The sequence below is a fragment of the Erythrolamprus reginae genome, chromosome 2 (assembly GCF_031021105.1).
Source record: "Erythrolamprus reginae isolate rEryReg1 chromosome 2, rEryReg1.hap1, whole genome shotgun sequence".
NCBI classification, from domain to species: Eukaryota; Metazoa; Chordata; class Lepidosauria; order Squamata; family Dipsadidae; genus Erythrolamprus; species Erythrolamprus reginae.
In genome coordinates this window covers 4,170,768-4,187,653 of record NC_091951.1, presented here as the reverse complement: position 1 = coordinate 4,187,653, position 16,886 = coordinate 4,170,768, and the positions used below count along the sequence as shown (strand labels likewise).

The following is a 16,886-nucleotide window of genomic DNA, read 5'->3' as shown; positions in this document are numbered from 1 at the left end:
CCATCAACGCGACCAAAGCGGTTTCCGTGCTGTAACCGGCCCTGAAGCCCGACTGCTGGGGACCTAGATAATCGGCTTCTTCCAAGGACCGCTGGAGCTGGAGTGCCACCACCTTCTCAACAACCTTCCCCATAAAGGGAAGGTTGGAGACTGGACGATAGTTGTTAAGTACGGCTGGGTCCAGAGAGGGCTTCTTGAGGAGGGGGCGCACAAGCGCTTCTTTATAGAGTGATGGAAAAACTCCCCTCCCCAAGGAAGCGTTGGTAATCTCCTGGGCCCAGCTCCGTGTCACCTCCCTGCTGGCCGAAACCAACCAGGAGGGACACGGATCCAGTAAACAGGTGGCGGAACTCACAGCTCCGATGGCCTTGTCCACTTCATCAGGTGTCACCAGATCAAACTCTTCCCAGACAGGTGGACAAGTACGTGCCCCAGTCACCTCGACTGACTCGTTGTCAGTCGACTCTGTTACACAATTGGAGTCGAGATCGGCCCGGATCCGAGCGACTTTATCAGCGAAAAACGTGTTAAAATCCTCGGCACTACTCTGCAAGGGCTCCCCAACTCCCCCCTGGTTGAGAAGGGAGCGGGTCACCCTAAACAGAGCGGCCGGGCGGGATTCCGCTGATGCAATCAAGGCGGCATGGTACGCGCATCTTGCCGCCTTGAGCGCCACTTTGTAAGTCTTAATAAAAGCTCTTACAAGTGTTCGATCGGATTCAGACCTACTCTTCCTCCATCGCTTCTCTAGACGTCTCTTTTGGCGTTTCAACTCCCGGAGCTCCTCGTTGAACCATGGGGCTCTACGGGGTCTAGCGCCATGGAGAGGTCGCAAAGGCGCAATCCGGTCAAGAGCCCCCGCTGCAGCCCTGTTCCAGGCCTCCGCGAGAGACTCCGCCGAACTGTGGACGAGTGCCTCTGGAATAACCCCAAGCGCCGTCTGAAAGCCCTCTGGGTCCATCAGGCGCCTGGGGCGGAACATCTTCATTGGTTCCGCCTCCCTGCGGGGGAGGATTGGAGCCAGGAAGTCAAGCCGTAGTAGAAAATGGTCTGACCATGACAAAGGCAACACTTCTAAGCCCCTTAGTCTCAGACCATTACTCAATTGCTCGGAAAGGAATACCATGTCAGGTGCGTGCCCCCCCTCATGAGTCGGACCCTGAACTACTTGAGTCAGGTCCACGGCTGTCATGGTGGCCATGAACTCCTGTGCCAACCCAGAGGTTTCGCCGAGTGACGGCAGATTGAAGTCCCCCAAGACAATAAGTCTGGGGAACTCTACCGCCAACCCGGCTACCTCCTCGAGTAGCACAGGCAGGGCTCTTGACACGCAGCTGGGAGGCAGGTACGTGAGAAATAAGCCCACCTGAACTCCTAAGTCCAACTTCATCAAGAGAGACTCGCAACCCGCTATTTCCGGAGCAATGAGTCCACGCAGGCAAAGGCTCTCCCTGGCTACAATAGCCACTCCTCCCCCCCTCCCCTGGGGTCGCGGTTGATGCCATATCTGAAACCCGGCTGGGCAAATTTCAGAGAGAGGAACACCTCCCTCCGGGCCCAGCCAGGTTTCAGTAATACATGCCAGGTCGGCCTCCTCATCCAGGATCAAATCCCGGATGAGGAGAGCTTTATTAACCACCGACCTGGCATTCAATAGCAGCAACCTGAGCCCAGGGCCAGAGTTACACTCATCACCAGTACCCAAGATTGGGCTCACAGAGCCAGAACAGGGGACCGTTATTAAGCAACGGTCCCTCGTTCCCCTGGAACGGCTAACTCTGTGGCCCCCGCCATATCTGCCTCTCCCCAGCAACACAGGGATATTCCGACCCCCTGTCACCCCAGAGATCGGTGCCCCTCCCTCTCCTGTCTCCCGGGCGTCAGGTGGGCCAGACATATCATTCACACTACTATCGGTACATTCATTCATACCATACCCCCCCCCGCCCCCGCCCATCCAATCGTACCAGTCATTCCATTCGTAACCACAAGTATGTTTATCCCAGTCATCCATTACTTAAAGCCCCAATTTCGTTAAAAATCAATTAAATTAACAATATCTCCCTTTACTGCCATTTGGGTAATTTCATCCACCATCTTGTTGTCATATTCCTCAGATTGCCCTGGAGGCCTATAGATCACCCCAATTCTAATGACAGAACCGTCTTTATTTTGCATGCAAATCCAGAGGGTCTCTAGATCTTGACATGTATTTTGAATTAGTGTTGTTTTTAGAGTTTCTTTAACATAAATGGCTACTCCACCTCCCCTTCTCTCTATTCTATCCTTCCTATACAGTGTATATCCTGGTATGGATATTTCCCATTCATTAGAATCCTTAAACCATGTCTCAGTTATGGCAACCAGGTCCAAATTATCTCTAGATATTATGGCCATTAATTCACAGAGCTTGTTGCTCAAGCTTCGAGCATTCGTGCACATTACACGAAGAACATTATTTTCATTATTAGTTTGCCCCTCATCATCAACAACTACATCTATTTTATTTGCAGCTCCCTTTTCATAAGCTTCCAAAAACTGCTTTATCCTCATTGGTCGGGGACAGAAATCACCCACATCAGTTACATCTCTGTCCCCTTTACCTAGTTTAAATGCCTGTCCAAAAAAGTTCTGAATTCCTCACCGAGTACCTGGGTACCTCTGTATGATGGATGCAAACCATCCCTCTTAAACAACTCCCTATTAGACCACCTACTGACATCATGACTTACATAGCCTTCATGTCTTCTTAGTCAGAGGAACCTTCATCAGCAGATTCCACCGGGGGCAAAACAGGCCTGCAGCACGTGGATGTCTCCCCCGCATCCACAGTCCTTGGGGCAGGAGCTGGGCCAGAGCTAACCACAACAAGTGTCAACATCTTTTTCATGATGTGATGACCCAAACTGGATACAGTATTCCAGGTATGGTCTTACTGAAACTTTATGAAATGGTACTTCATATAATTTTGATTCTATGCCACTGTTTATACAACCAAGGATTGTATTAGCTTTTTTTTTTTTACTGCTGCCGTACACAGGTGATTCATGCTTAAGTAATCATCCATTTGGACTCCAAGGACCCTGTCAGAGTTACAAATTCTGAGATAGGTTTCAGGTAATCTGTTTTTCCCACCCATGTTACTTTTAGTAAAATATTGCTTTTCTCCACATTATATTTCGTTATGGTGGATTCAAACTGTTGTGTTTGGGCCTGGGCCAGCCGTTGCTCTCACAGATGGGAGAGACACGGCACAACGTGAGTGCGAAAGCCTGGCTGACAGCCAGGAAGACGTGGCAGACAGCCAGGAGAATGAGGCCACTGGTTCTCAGGATTCAGCAGACAGCCCAGGGAATTTGGCATGCAGTCCCTCAGTCTTTCATCCTTGGGTTCTTCTGCAGATCAATATATTGATCTGCGTAGCCGAAGAGCTATGCAAAGAAGGGATCGATTGAAGGAGTATTACAAGTCATCAGAGTAGCACCTGGGCTGGGTGTGGTTCTTATACTGAGGACTGGGTGTGGTTCCCTTGATGAGGGCTAAAGGTATAAAAGTGAACAAAGGCACAAGTAAACTGTGGCTGTTTATCTGTGTTATTTTGTGGTTCCTGCTCTGAAGTTTCTGTGCCGTGCCATTGGAGTTTTCAACCCAGCTTTTTCAGGCACGTGGGAGGTGGAACCTCTGGGACTTGCTGTTTGCTCCAAAGATTCAAAAGGACTCCTGAAACGTCTTTGCTCCTTCCAGGTTGTCTTTGTTTGTTTTTTCCTGTGTTTTTGTATGCGGCTGAAGTAAGCCTTGCAGTATCATTGTTTCCGGACAGTAAGGACTGCTTTGAGTAACCCTTTCTTGTTTATTTAATACAAGTTTGCTGATTAGCAGAGCACGTGTGTGTTTGATTTCTTTTCCTTGGACTGTTACGCATTGCCTGAGCCCAATCAGGCAGAAGACAAACGTGTATTGTTTGGATCAGTAAGTTGGATCAGAAAGACAAAAATCCATAGAGACATGGTGGGTCAGTGGATATAATGCAGTACTATACACTAATTGCCCACAGTCAGAAATTTAATCCTAGCAGGGTCATAGTTGATTCAGCTTTCATCCTTCTGAGGTGGGTAAAATGTGGACCCAAATTGCTGGAGAGCATATGCTGACTTTGTATCCTACTCAGAGAATGCTGTAAAGCATTGCGGAGTGGTATATACGTCTAAGTGGAATTGCTATTGCTATATAGTTTCCCCCGAGCGTGGACCCTTTTATGAGAAGTAAGGTGGCAATTCTGAGCAAAGGTCTTTCCACATTCTATGCATTTAAATGGCTTCTCCCCTGTGTGGATCCGGTTATGGGAAAGAAGAGTACCGCTTTGGGTAAAGGTCTTTCCACACTCCATGCATTTAAATGGCTTTTCCCCTGTGTGGATCCTTTTGTGCTTCCTTAGGCCGCTGTTATGAGCAAAGATCTTTCCACACTCCATGCATTTATACGGCTTCTCCCCTGTGTGGATCCTCTTATGGGAAGTAAGATGACATCTTTGACCAAAGGTCTTTCCACACTCCATGCATTTGTACGGCTTCTCCCCTGTGTGGATCCTTCTATGGGAAATGAGATTACCTTTTTGAGCAAAGGTCTTTCCACACATCATGCATTTAAATGGCTTCTCCCCTGTGTGGGTCCTCTTGTGGGAAATAAGATGACATTTTTGACCAAAGGTCTTTCCACACGCCATGCATTTATATGGCTTCTCCCCTGTGTGGATGCTCTTATGGGAAATAAGATGACATCTTTGACCAAAGGTCTTTCCACACTCCATGCATTTAAATGGCTTCTTTCCTGTGTGGATCCATGTATGGGAATTAAGACTACCTCTTTGAGCAAAGGTCCTTCCACACTCCATGCATTTATATGGCTTCTCCCCTGTATGGATTCTCTTATGGCAAATAAGATTACTTCTTCGAGCAAAGGTCTTTCCACACTCCAGACATTTAAATGGCTTCTCCCCTGTGTGGATCCTCCTATGGGAAATAAGATGACCTTTTTGTACAAAGGTCTTTTCACACTCTATGCATTTAAATGGCTTTTCCCCTGTGTGGATCCTTTTATGGCGAGTAAGATGACCTCTTTGAACAAAAGCCTTTCCACACTCCATGCATTTATATAATTTCTCTCCTGAGTGGATCCTGTTATGTGAAATAAGATTACTACATCTTCTGAACCTGATACCAAAGTCTCTGCGTTTGTATACCTTCTCTTCAATATGAATCCATTCATGGAAATTAAGTTGCCTGCTTGTTCTAAAACATGTTCTACATTTGAAACATTTGTAAGGCTTCTCTTTTGTGTTAATCACTTTTTGAGATATAAGGAACTTATTTTCAACAGGAGGAATGAATGTTCCCTTGTAATTTTGTCCGTTGTGTCTTCTTATAGAATCTTTTCCTTTGTTTTGGCTTAAATAACGTTCTTTTACTTGTAATATAGCTTTGATTGGCTTCTCACTTTTCCCAATATATTTTTTCCTTATTTTTTCCTGCTGGGCAAGGAAGTCCTGCATTGGCGCATCGGTGGAAGATGAGTTTTTCTGATTCCAGTCGTTTGACTGGTTTCTGTCATTAGTTTCTAGTTCCATTCCGATTCCAAACTTCTCATTTCCATCTTTAGCATTGATCACTTGGAACAGTTCGTAGAAATCTTGATTCTCCTGCGCATTATTGCCTTCAAAGCAAAAGAGAATTGAAAACGATAACAAGGTTAGAGAAAATGTACAAAGTAAATGAATTTCTTTCTGAAATGCTATTACGTTTGAATGCTTATACAGTGGTACCTCGTGATACGAACCCCTCGTGATACGAACATATCGAGATACGAACCCGAGGTTCAGAAATTTTTTGCCTCTTCTTATGAACTTTTTCCGGCTTACGAACCCACCACGGATCGCAAAATGGCGCTCCTCTGGGCACCGCTGCCCGGCTGTCACCTTCTGAAACAGCTGGGGGGCTTCTTGGCGTTCTCCTGAACGCCGAACCCAGAAGTTCGGATTCCGGTTCCGGAGGCCACCGAGAAGCGCCCAGCTGTTTCAGAAGGTTACAGTTGGGCGGTGCTGCCTGGTGGAGCACCGTTTTTTCGATCGGCGGCAGCGTTTTCGGCCGATCTGGAGGCCGGAAAGGAGGTGGGGAATCCCAATAGGGAATTCACGAAGACGTCCTTCCTGGAGACCACGTTTCGGTTTACAGTGGGTAAGCATATTGCCCCCAACAATCTTGGTCTTCATTTTACAGACCTTGGAAGGATCAAAGACTGAGTCAACCTTGAGCCTACTGAAATTCCATCTACCAAACTCCTGGCAGCCAGTGATCAGCAGAAGTAGCTTTCAGTAATGCACTCTAACCACTGGACCACCGAGGCTCTTGGTGGGATGTTTCAGAGGACAAATGACAACACATTCCTTTCACATGACCTCCAGAGGGCACGTAAAAACACACCCCATTCTGCTCAGCCTGCACAGATAAGTTCAATAGAAATGGAAAAATAAAGATAAGAAAGGACACAGAAAGAATCTAAGCAAAGAGACATTGACTTCTTTCCTTCCTCGGAGGACTAGAAGGCCAGGGAGGATACCTTCCCGCTTCCAGGATACAATATTTGATTAATGATTTCAATATTTGATTAGTGACTATCCTAAGCTGAATCAACAGGGGGATACACTCCAAGACCAGGGAAGTATTAATACCACTCTAATACGCCCTGGTCAGACCACATCTGGAGTACTGCATCCAAAATGATTATGGGACTTGAAACCAAGACTTACGAAGAGGGATTGCGGGAACTGGGCATGGATAGCCTAGAGAAAAGGAGGGCCAGAGGGGACATGATAGCTGTATATAGGTATATGAGGGGTTGCCACAGAGAGGAGGGGGCCACTCTATTCTCCAGAGCACCAGAGGGCCGGACGAGGAACAATGGCTGGAAGCTGACCAAGGAGAGATTCAACCTAGTAGTAAGGAAGAACTTCCTGACGGTCAGAGCGATGAACCAGTGGAACAACCTGCCTGTGGAGGCTGTGAACTCCCCAACTCTGGACACTTTCAAGAGGAGATTGGACTGCCATTTGGCTGGGGTGCTTTAGGATTCCTGCTCAGGAAGGGGGTTGGACTTGATGACCTGCATGGTCCCTTTCAACTGTAACAAACAAAAACAATAAATAAATAAATAAGAAACTAACTACAATCTGTCTTCTTGGGCACTAGAAAACACTTACCGAGAGAGACCATGTTCCTATGGTTTTCAAGCATGACTTCTGAATGCAGCGCTTTCTGGTCAGGATCCAGCTGAGACCATTCCTCCTCAGAGAAATACACAGCCACCTCCTCAAAGGACACAAGGCTCCCCTGAACACGGAAAAGAAAACCCAACAGGAGGATTTGCAAGAGCTGTTCTACTTCATCAATGATTTAGATAAGGGGATAGGCTTGGGATATAAAAGGATTGATAAGATGGCAAAGATTTCAAATTGCCCTGAAGAGCAGGAAGGGGGGAAAGCTGGAGGGGGGCTAACTACCCTAACTGTAAATGCATTCCACAAATCTTTTACTGATTGTCCTACTGGTGTGTGGGGGGTCACAACCCATCAATGTGATTAATTGGAGATTGTGATTGATGACATGGCCAATGAGAAAGAGGGAAACAAAGTCATGAAATGTCAACTTGAGTAAACTCAGTTCTGGCTGCAGTGGGGTTTTGCCAAGATGTTGCTTCTAATGGAGGACAGAAGGAAAAGGGGGGACATGATCGAAACATTTAAATATATTAAAGGGTTAAACAAGGTCCAGGAGGGAAGTGTTTTTAAAAGGAAAGTGAACACAAGAACAAGGGGACACAATCTGAAGTTAGTTGGGGGAAAGATCAAAAGCAACATGAGAAAATATTATTTTACTGAAAGAGTAGTAGATCCTTGGAACAAACTTCCAGCAGACGTTGTAGATAAATCCACAGTAACTGAATTTAAACATGGCTGGGATAAACATATATCCATCCTAAGATAAAATACAGAAAATAGTATAAGGGCAGACTAGATGGACCATGAGGTCTTTTTCTGCCGTCAGACTTCTATGTTTCTATAAATCTTTATACAATGATACCTCGTCATACAAACTTTTCGAGATACAAACCCGGGGTTTAAGATTTTTTTGCTTCTTCTTACAAACTATTTTCACCTTACAAACCCACTGCCGCCGCTGGGATACCCCACCTCCAGACTTCCACTGCCAGCGAAGCACCTGTTTTTGCGCTGCTGGGATTCTCCTGAGGCTCCCCTCCATGGGAAATCTCACCTCCGGACTTCCGTGTTTTTGTGATGCTGCAGGGGAATCCCAGCAGCGCAAAAACGGGTGCTTCACTGGCAACGGAAGTCCAGAGGTGGGGTTTCCCAACGAGGGGAGCCTCAGTGAAATCACAGCATTGCAAAAACACAGAGGTCCGGAGGTGGCGTTTCGAGCACTTCCGTGTTTTTGTGATGCTGCAATTTCACCGATGCTTCCTTCACTGGGAAACCCCACCTCTGGACTTCCGTTGCCAGGGAAGCGCTCGTTTTTGCGCTGCTGGGATTCCCCTGCTGGGATTCCCCTGCAGCATCGCAAAAACACAGAAGTCCAGAGGTGGGGCTTCCCATGGAGGGGAGCCTCACGGGAATCCCAGCAGCGCAAAAACGGGCGCTTCGGTAGGCAAAAGGGGTGAATTTTGGGCTTGCACGCATTAATCGCTTTTCCATTGATTCCTATGGGAAACATTGTTTCGTCTTACAAACTTTTCACCTTAAGAACCTCGTCCCGGAACCAATTAAGTTTGTAAGATGAGGTATCACTGTATTTCTTTTGGACTTTATCTTATGGCAAAGTCATAAAAAAAGTGTGAAAAGACCTTTGTTCAAAGAGGTCATCTTACTCGCCATAAGAGGATCCACACAGGGGTAAAGCCATTTAAATGCATGGAATTGTGGGGAGGGAGAAATGAGAGAGAAAGAGATGAGAGAGAGAGACAGAATGGAGAGAGAGAAAGATGTGGAAAGAGAGATGAGGGAAGAGAGTGGGAGAGAGAAATGAGAGGAAGAGAAGGGGGGGGGGGGGTAGAATGCCTGACGGATCCCATCCAGTCACTGAGAGTTCAGGCGCTTCAGCAAGTGATGCTCTGAATTCATATTAGTAGTCTGACGGCAGAAAAAGACCTCATGGTCCATCTAGTCTGCCCTTATACTATTTTCTGTATTTTATCTTAGGATGGATCTATGTTTATCCCAGGCATGTTTAAATTCAGTGACTGTGGATTTACCAACCACGTCTGCTGGAAGTTTGTTCCAAGGATCTACTACTCTTTCAGTAAAATAATATTTTCTCACGTTGCTTTTGATCCCCTTGTTCTTGTGTTCACTTTCCTATTAAAAACACTTCCCTCTTGAACCTTATTTAACCCTTTGACATATTTAAACGTTTTGATCATGTCCCCCCCTTTTCCTTCTGTCATCCAGACTATACAGATTGAGTTCATGAAGTCTTTCCTGATACGTTTTATGCTTAAGACCCTCCACCATTCTTGTAGCCCGTCTTTGGATCCGTTCAATTTTGTTGTGGAGGGACACAAAAATAATCCAATCCTATCAAGGGGGAAATAGAAGGCAAGAGCTCTCTGCACACCCACTTCCCTTCCTGAAGGCGAGAATACAAATCTAATAACTATCTAATAATTTCTTACCGGATTTAGAGGTCCAACCACTGGTTGATCGCTGTCATAAAACCCAGAAATTTTCATTCTTTGTTTCTCTGTAAGGAATAAATAATTTCAAAATAAATAATTAACAAAATATTTATTTTATTTATTTTAGACAATTTATATGCTGCCTATTCACACAGAGTACCTTTCTTCTTTTCCTATATCTCTTCTTCTATTCTTTCATTGATATGTTCTATTCCTATATCTTCTTTTCTATTCTTTCTTAGATATATTTTACTATGAGTATCTCCTCTATAACCTTCATCATGTATTTTACTATCTGTATATAGATATATACCCACTAAAACCCCCATTGTGTATTGGACAAAATAATTAAATAAATAAATAAATAAATAAAAGAGTGACTCAAGGCGGCTTACAATATATATACTTTAAAACAATAAAAATTACTTCCATCCTGCACACTGGTGAGAGCATCTCAAAGGAGCCATTGAATGGACTCCATCCTGCTCTGGGTTCCCCAGGCCACTGGCAGAACCAGGTCTTCAACCCCTTCCAATAGAGTGGGGACCATTTTAATCTCTGGGAGGAAGATGTTCCAAAGAGGAGCCACCACAGAGAAGGCCCTCCTGGGTCCCACCAAGTGTATGTCCTTGGTGCCAAGCTATGAGGGGGTGAACCTTGGTCTTGATCTGAACCCCCTCTTCCTTGCTCTGCACAGCCTAACTTTGCCCTTCCCGACGTTCTTCCACAGCTACTGGAGCCAATCTCTCCCTCTTTGTCAGCTGTTCTTCCTCTTTGAATTCAGATTCTGACAGTGGCGTGGCATGCTTTTCTGACCCAAATCCAGGCCTGAATCCTAAAAACGATGGGTAATGAGAGGATCTTCAATTACCTCCTGGGGTGTCCTGATTTGGATCTTCCCAAGGGACCCCCATGAAAAATAGCTCTTGAGAGGGGTTTGATGGTTTCGTCTTTCCCCCAGGATCTCTATTCTCCACAGTGCAGAACTTCAAATAGGAGGAAGGAAGGAAGAAACAGAATTAACGCACATCACACAACATAAAGTAGATTCCAATATTCAAAGCACAACCTCAAAGCCCGTTATATCCCACACTGTGGTTGAATGAGAAGACAATGGAACAATGTCCTACAATCTGACATGCCATGGATATTGCCTATCTGGACCAGCAATGCCTTTGATACGGTTCCACATAAAGAGCTGATAGATAAATTAGTGAAGATTGGACTTAATCCCTGGATAGCTCAATGGATTTGCAGCTGGCTGAAGCGTAGACATCAGAGAGTTATTGTTAACGGCGAGTATTCTGAGCAGAGTCAGGTTACAAGCGGTGTGCCACAAGGGTCTGTTCTGGGTCCTATTCTTTTTAATATGTTTGTGAGTGACATAGGGGAAGGTTTGGTAGGGAAGGTTTGCCTATTTGCCGATGACTCTAAAGTGTGCAATAGGGTTGATACTCCTGGAGGCGTCTAACATGGTAAATGATTTAGCTTTACTAGATAAATGGTCAAAGCAATGGAAACTGCAGTTTAATGTTTCCAAATGTAAAATAATGCACTTGGGGAAAAGGAATCCTCAATCTGAGTATTGCATTGGCAGTTCTGTGTTAGCAGAAACTTCAGAGGAGAAGGATTTAGGGGTAGTGATTTCTGACAGTCTCAAAATGGGTGAACATTGCAGTCAGGCGGTAGGGAAAGCAAGTAGGATGCTGGGCTGAATAGCTAGAGATATAACAAGCAGGAAGAGGGAGATTGTGATCTCACTATATAGAGCGGAAAAAGACCTCACGGTCCATCTAGTCTGCCCTTATACTATTTTTTTGTATTTTATCTTAGGATGGATATGTGTTTATGCCAGGCATGTTTAAATTCAGTTACTGTGGATTTACCAACCACGTCTGCTGGGAGTTTGTTCCAAGCATCTACTACTCTTTCAGTAAAATAATATAATTTGTCTGAAATGGACTCCTGCTTGAGCGGATGCAGGAAGGGATTTGGGTTCGACTAAGGGACCTATAAGGTCCCTTCCAACGTTAGTAATCTAAATGAATGTTACAGAAGTTTGGGAAGGAGGGATGAAGTATTCAAACACATTCTCTATTCTCTTTTGAGCTCTCACCTGCAACTCAACCTGCTCCTTCTCCTCCTCTGCCTGGCTCAGGAGGAGGCCTTCCACCAGGGCCACCGCCTGGGAGCTGGTCTCTGCTCCATACTCCCGCACCCAGCTCTCCATATCTGGGGGCAAAAGAGCCAGAAACTGCTCCAGAACAACCAGGTCCAGCATCTGGGCTTTGGTGTACTTTTCTGAATTCAGCCATTGCCCACTAAAGTCATGGAGGTGGCTGCAAAATATTCGAGGACCCTCAGCATCCTGGCATTTCAGGAGGAACTTCCAGGGCTGAACCTCTGAAGGGAGGATGGTTTCCTCCTCCAGGATCTTCTGCCCAGTCCTTGTCCAGAGCTTCCCCCACTTCCCATGCTGAACAGCAGAAGGGCCTTTTCCAGTTCCCACCTTTACAAAAGGTGGTGTCTCCATCCTTTCCCTTTTGTGCAGAGGAATTCCAAATGGGTGCAAGGACTCTTGTGGGTCTCCAGATGCCTTTTCCTTCACAGGAACATTTATAGGGACGAAGGACCCTTCCAAACGATTCTGTTCTTCCCCCCCCCCCCCCCAAGAGAATTTTCTCCTTTGAAAAGATTTCAGATTGTTTCGAGTTTCTGTAACTGAAATGGAGGAAAGAAAAAATAAACACCAAAGGTCAAAAGTTTGAAAGCGAACTTGTTCGCCCACTGAACAATATTCACGCAACCTGCCCAGAGCTCCAAGCGGCTCTAGCGCAGAGCTGGTCCCCCGAGCAGGGCCGGGGCGGAATCAGCTGGAGAGCCGCCACGCTTCTCCCCTCCCGGAGACAGGATCGGGCCCTCGGGGAGAAGGGTGCGAATCTCTCTTCTCCTGCTGGGATTCCACTCGGCCTCTTCCCCGAGCCCCCCCCCCCGGCTTCCCGCTGCAATAGAGACGGCGCCCGGGAGCATGAGACCCGGGGAGGGAGCAGGAGGAGGGCCGGGGAAGGATCCCTCCCTCCATCGCCTCCCTTTGCCCGGGAAGAGCCCCCAACTCACCCGGGGCACGTCTGGATTTCCCCCCGCCAGACTGTACCTCAGCCTCCCTGCTGCATTCGGAGGCGCAGGGGTTAAGGAGAGCGAGTGCGGCGCCCTAGAGCGGCAAGCGTTTGTGACGTCACTGCCTTCCCTCCACCTCCCCCCGCCCCTTTACAAAGAGAGGCGGGACGTTCGTCCTCCAGTGAATCGGGAGGCGTTGGCCGTTCCCTTTTTTTTTGTTGGAGGTCGCCGTCTGGTGGATGTGCCACTAAGTGCTGTACTAGGATTGTAGAAAGGGCGGGAAAGAGGAGCGTGTCTGAGGGGAAGGGAGAAGGTGACTTTGAAGGCGCCAGAGGCAATAATTTCTCCATCTCCCTTTCCTTCCTGTCCAGGAACCGACTGTGGAGACGGTGAAAAACCTCTCTGGAAGATTATTCTATTCTTCCTTAGATATATTTTACTATGAGTAGCTCCTCTATAACGTTCATCATGTATTTTACTATGTGTGTATATAGATATATACCCGCTAAAACCCATATTGTGTATTGGACATAAATAAATAAATAAAGATTTGAACTCACTTCCCTCAAGAGCAGCCACCTGGAAGGCAGGGTAGAGATTGTGGGAGGCCTCAAAAGGGTCTAAATCCTGTCAGAAATAGCCCCGCATCAGAAAGACCAGGAATCTCTTATTATAAATCCGGCTTGTGTCTTGTAGGTGTTGAGAACACCCGCCTGGAGGGGAAGCAGATGGGCCACTATCAGGAAAATGATTTTAATTTGTTTTTTTATTTCTTTAGTCCATACAGCCCTTCTTAAATTAGTCTCTCAGCAAAGGGGGAAGCAGAAAGGGCAGAGAGTGAGACCCCTACAGCCGCTATACGGTATACAACTAAACAATGAAACATTAAAACATAGAAGTCTGACGGTAGAAAAAGACCTCATGGTCCATCTAGTCTGCCCTTATACTATTTTCTGTATTTTATCTTAGGATGGATATATGTTTATCCCAGCCATGTTTAAATTCAGTTACTGTGGATTTATCTACCACGTCTGTTGGAAGTTTGTTCCAAGGATCTAGTACTCTTTCAGTCAAATAATATTTTCTCATGTTGCTTTTGATCTTTCCCCCAACTAACTTCAGATTGTGTCCCCTTGTTCTTGTGTTCACTTTCCTATTAAAAACACTTCCCTCCTGGACCTTATTTAATCCTTTAACATATTTAAATGTTTCGATCACGTCCCCCCTTTTCCTTCTGTCTTCCAGACTATACAGATTGAGTTAATGAAGTCTTTCCTGATATGTTTTATGCTTAAGACCTTCCACCATTCTTGTAGCCCGTCTTTGGACCCATTCAATTTTGTCAATATCTTTTTGTAGGCGAGGTCTCCAGAACTGGACACAGTATTCCAAATGTGGTCTCACCAGCACTCTATATAGCGGGATCATAATCTCCCTCTTCCTGCTTGTTCTACCTCTAGCTATGCAGCCAAGCATATGATGAAGAAAAATACTCTTTTTACATAGGGATTGAGCAAGAAATTCACCTCAAGAAATGTGACTAGCTTAGACCATAAGTGAAAAGGGAAAATGAAAATGAAAAACTAAAACAAGAAAAGCTGAATGCTCCATTGCTATGAAAACATTCAACCAGTTTTAGAGTTGACAATGACACACAGGGCGTTAGCTTCAGTGAGCAAACAAATTTGAAAGATGAAAACAAGTGGTTAAACCATTTTAAAAAATGGAAGTAATGTCAGTTTTCTTTCTGTATCTGTTTCTTTTTTCTCGCATTTTGACACCAAACCTTGTATAATCCATATTTGGAAAAAAAACCCACCAGTTTCAACGTCATCCAAACACTTTAATGGGTTAGTAATTGTAATCATGAAATGAAGATAATTTTATGCATGTTTAACAAGTTTTAAGTTTAGTTTTAAGATAATTAAGTTTAGTTTTAAGATAATTTTTAAATTAACTATTCTATTAATTGGCTTAGAAATGTTTTATATTGTACCTTTTCTATCGAAATGTAAGCCGCCTCGAGTCCATGGAGAGGGGTAGCATATAAGTCCAATTAATAAAATAAATAAATAAGTAAGTTTTTTATTATTGTTGTGAGCCGTCCCGAGTGTTCAGAGAGGGGCAGCATACAAATCTAATAAATAATAATAATAATTATTATTATTATTAATAATAATAATTATTATTATTATCCCACCATTATTACTGGTACTCACCATTGAATAAGACACTTGGTGATTCTGATATTTATAAACATAATTATTTATTAACTTTTTTTTTTTTTTGTTATTTGCAAAAATTATTAGTTTGGCGATTATGTATGACGTCATCGGGCGGGGTAAAACATAGTATGAAGAAAACCCGCGAAGTAGTTTTTAATTAATATTTTTTGAAAACCCGTGGTATAGGCTATTCGCGAAGTTCGAACCCGTGAAAATTGAGGGAACACTATATTTGCTTTCAGACTTGGAGCAAAAACCTCATAATCCTTATTAGTCTGTACAAAACCTTCAGCAACAAGCCTTGCCTTATAATTAAAGGGGCCGTTGCTACCTGTTTTTATTTTATATACCCATCTGTAACCTATAGCATGTTCACCTGGTGGTGGCTTCACTTCTTCATATACTTCCAGATCTTTAGAGATTTCAACTCTTTATCCATTGCTTCCCGACAAACTTTTTTATCCTTTTCAGGATATAACGTATTTCATTATAATTAGAAGGTTCTACATTTAAACCAATACAACTTTAACTGTCTGATTATACAAACTGAATGTTCTCAGTACTCACTAACAATATATTGCCCAGGTTCACCTGGTGCACCAGTTGTGGCCCTATTTGGACCGGGAGTCACTGCTCAAAGTCACTCATGTCCTCATCACCTCGAGGCTCGACTACTGTAATGCTCTCTACATGGGGCTATCTTTGAAAAGTGTTCGGAAACTTCAGATCGTGCAGAATGCAGCTGCGAGAGCAATCATGGGCTTTTCCAAATATGCCCATGTTACACCAACACTCTGCAGTCTGCATTGGTTGCCGATCAGTTTCCGGTCACAATTCAAAGTGTTAGTTATGACCTATAAAGCCCTTCATGGCACCGGACCAGATTATCTCAGGGATCGCCTTCTGCTGCAAAAATCCCAGCAACCAGTTAGGTCCCACAGAGTGGGCCTTCTCCGGGTCTCGTCAACTAAACAATGCTGCTTGGTGGGACCCAGGGGAAGAGCCTTCTCTGGAACCAACTCCCCCCAGAGATTAGAGTTGCCCCCACCCTTCTTGCCTTTCGTAAGCTGCTTAAAACCCACCTGCCACCAGGCATGGGAGAACTGAGATACTCTTTCCCCCAAGGCCTTTACAATTTTATGCATGGTATGTCTGTACGTATGTTTGGTTTTATAAATAAGGGTTTTTAACTGTTTTAGTATTGGATTATTATTATATGCTGTTTTGTTGCTGTTGTTAGCCGCCCCGAGTCTGCGGAGAGGGGTCGCATACAAATCCAATTAATAATAATAATAATAATAATAATAATAATAATAATAATATTGCACTGGCACACTGAGCCCATAAGCAGTATTAAGGAGTGTGCAGAGCGACACCTGTGAAATGGGGAATTCTAGCAGGTATCCAGGAAATATGAGTAATGATTCAGTCATACAAACCAGATACATGAAAGTATATAAAATAGCGTTTACTTTATAAAATATCGTAGTCAAGTTAAACTGTCCGGTCATGCACATTCAAATCAGTCAATATATCTCAATACAATAATAATATTACAAGCCTTACTTTGTCTTACATATCAGACATAAATCACAGATTACAAATACAGTGATCCCTCGATTTTCGTGGGGGTTGCCTTCCCAGACTGCCCGTGAAAGTCGAATTTCCGCGAAGTAGAGATGCGGAAGTAAAAACACCATTTTTGGCTATGGATAGCCAAAAACTACCCTCGCGCACCCTTTTCCAAGGCCGCCCAAGGAGCCGGGCTTGAAGTTAGGGGAGGGGAGCGACGAAAGTGTGGAG

At 44.7% G+C, this 16,886-nt stretch overlaps 1 pseudogene; it reads right to left on the bottom strand.

Annotated features, from left to right (window-relative positions):
• The window catches only part of LOC139162980 (zinc finger protein 585A-like), a 35,482-nt pseudogene extending 23,126 nt beyond the window's left edge, over positions 1-12,356 (bottom strand).
• Positions 12,357-16,886: the final 4,530 nt, after the last annotated feature.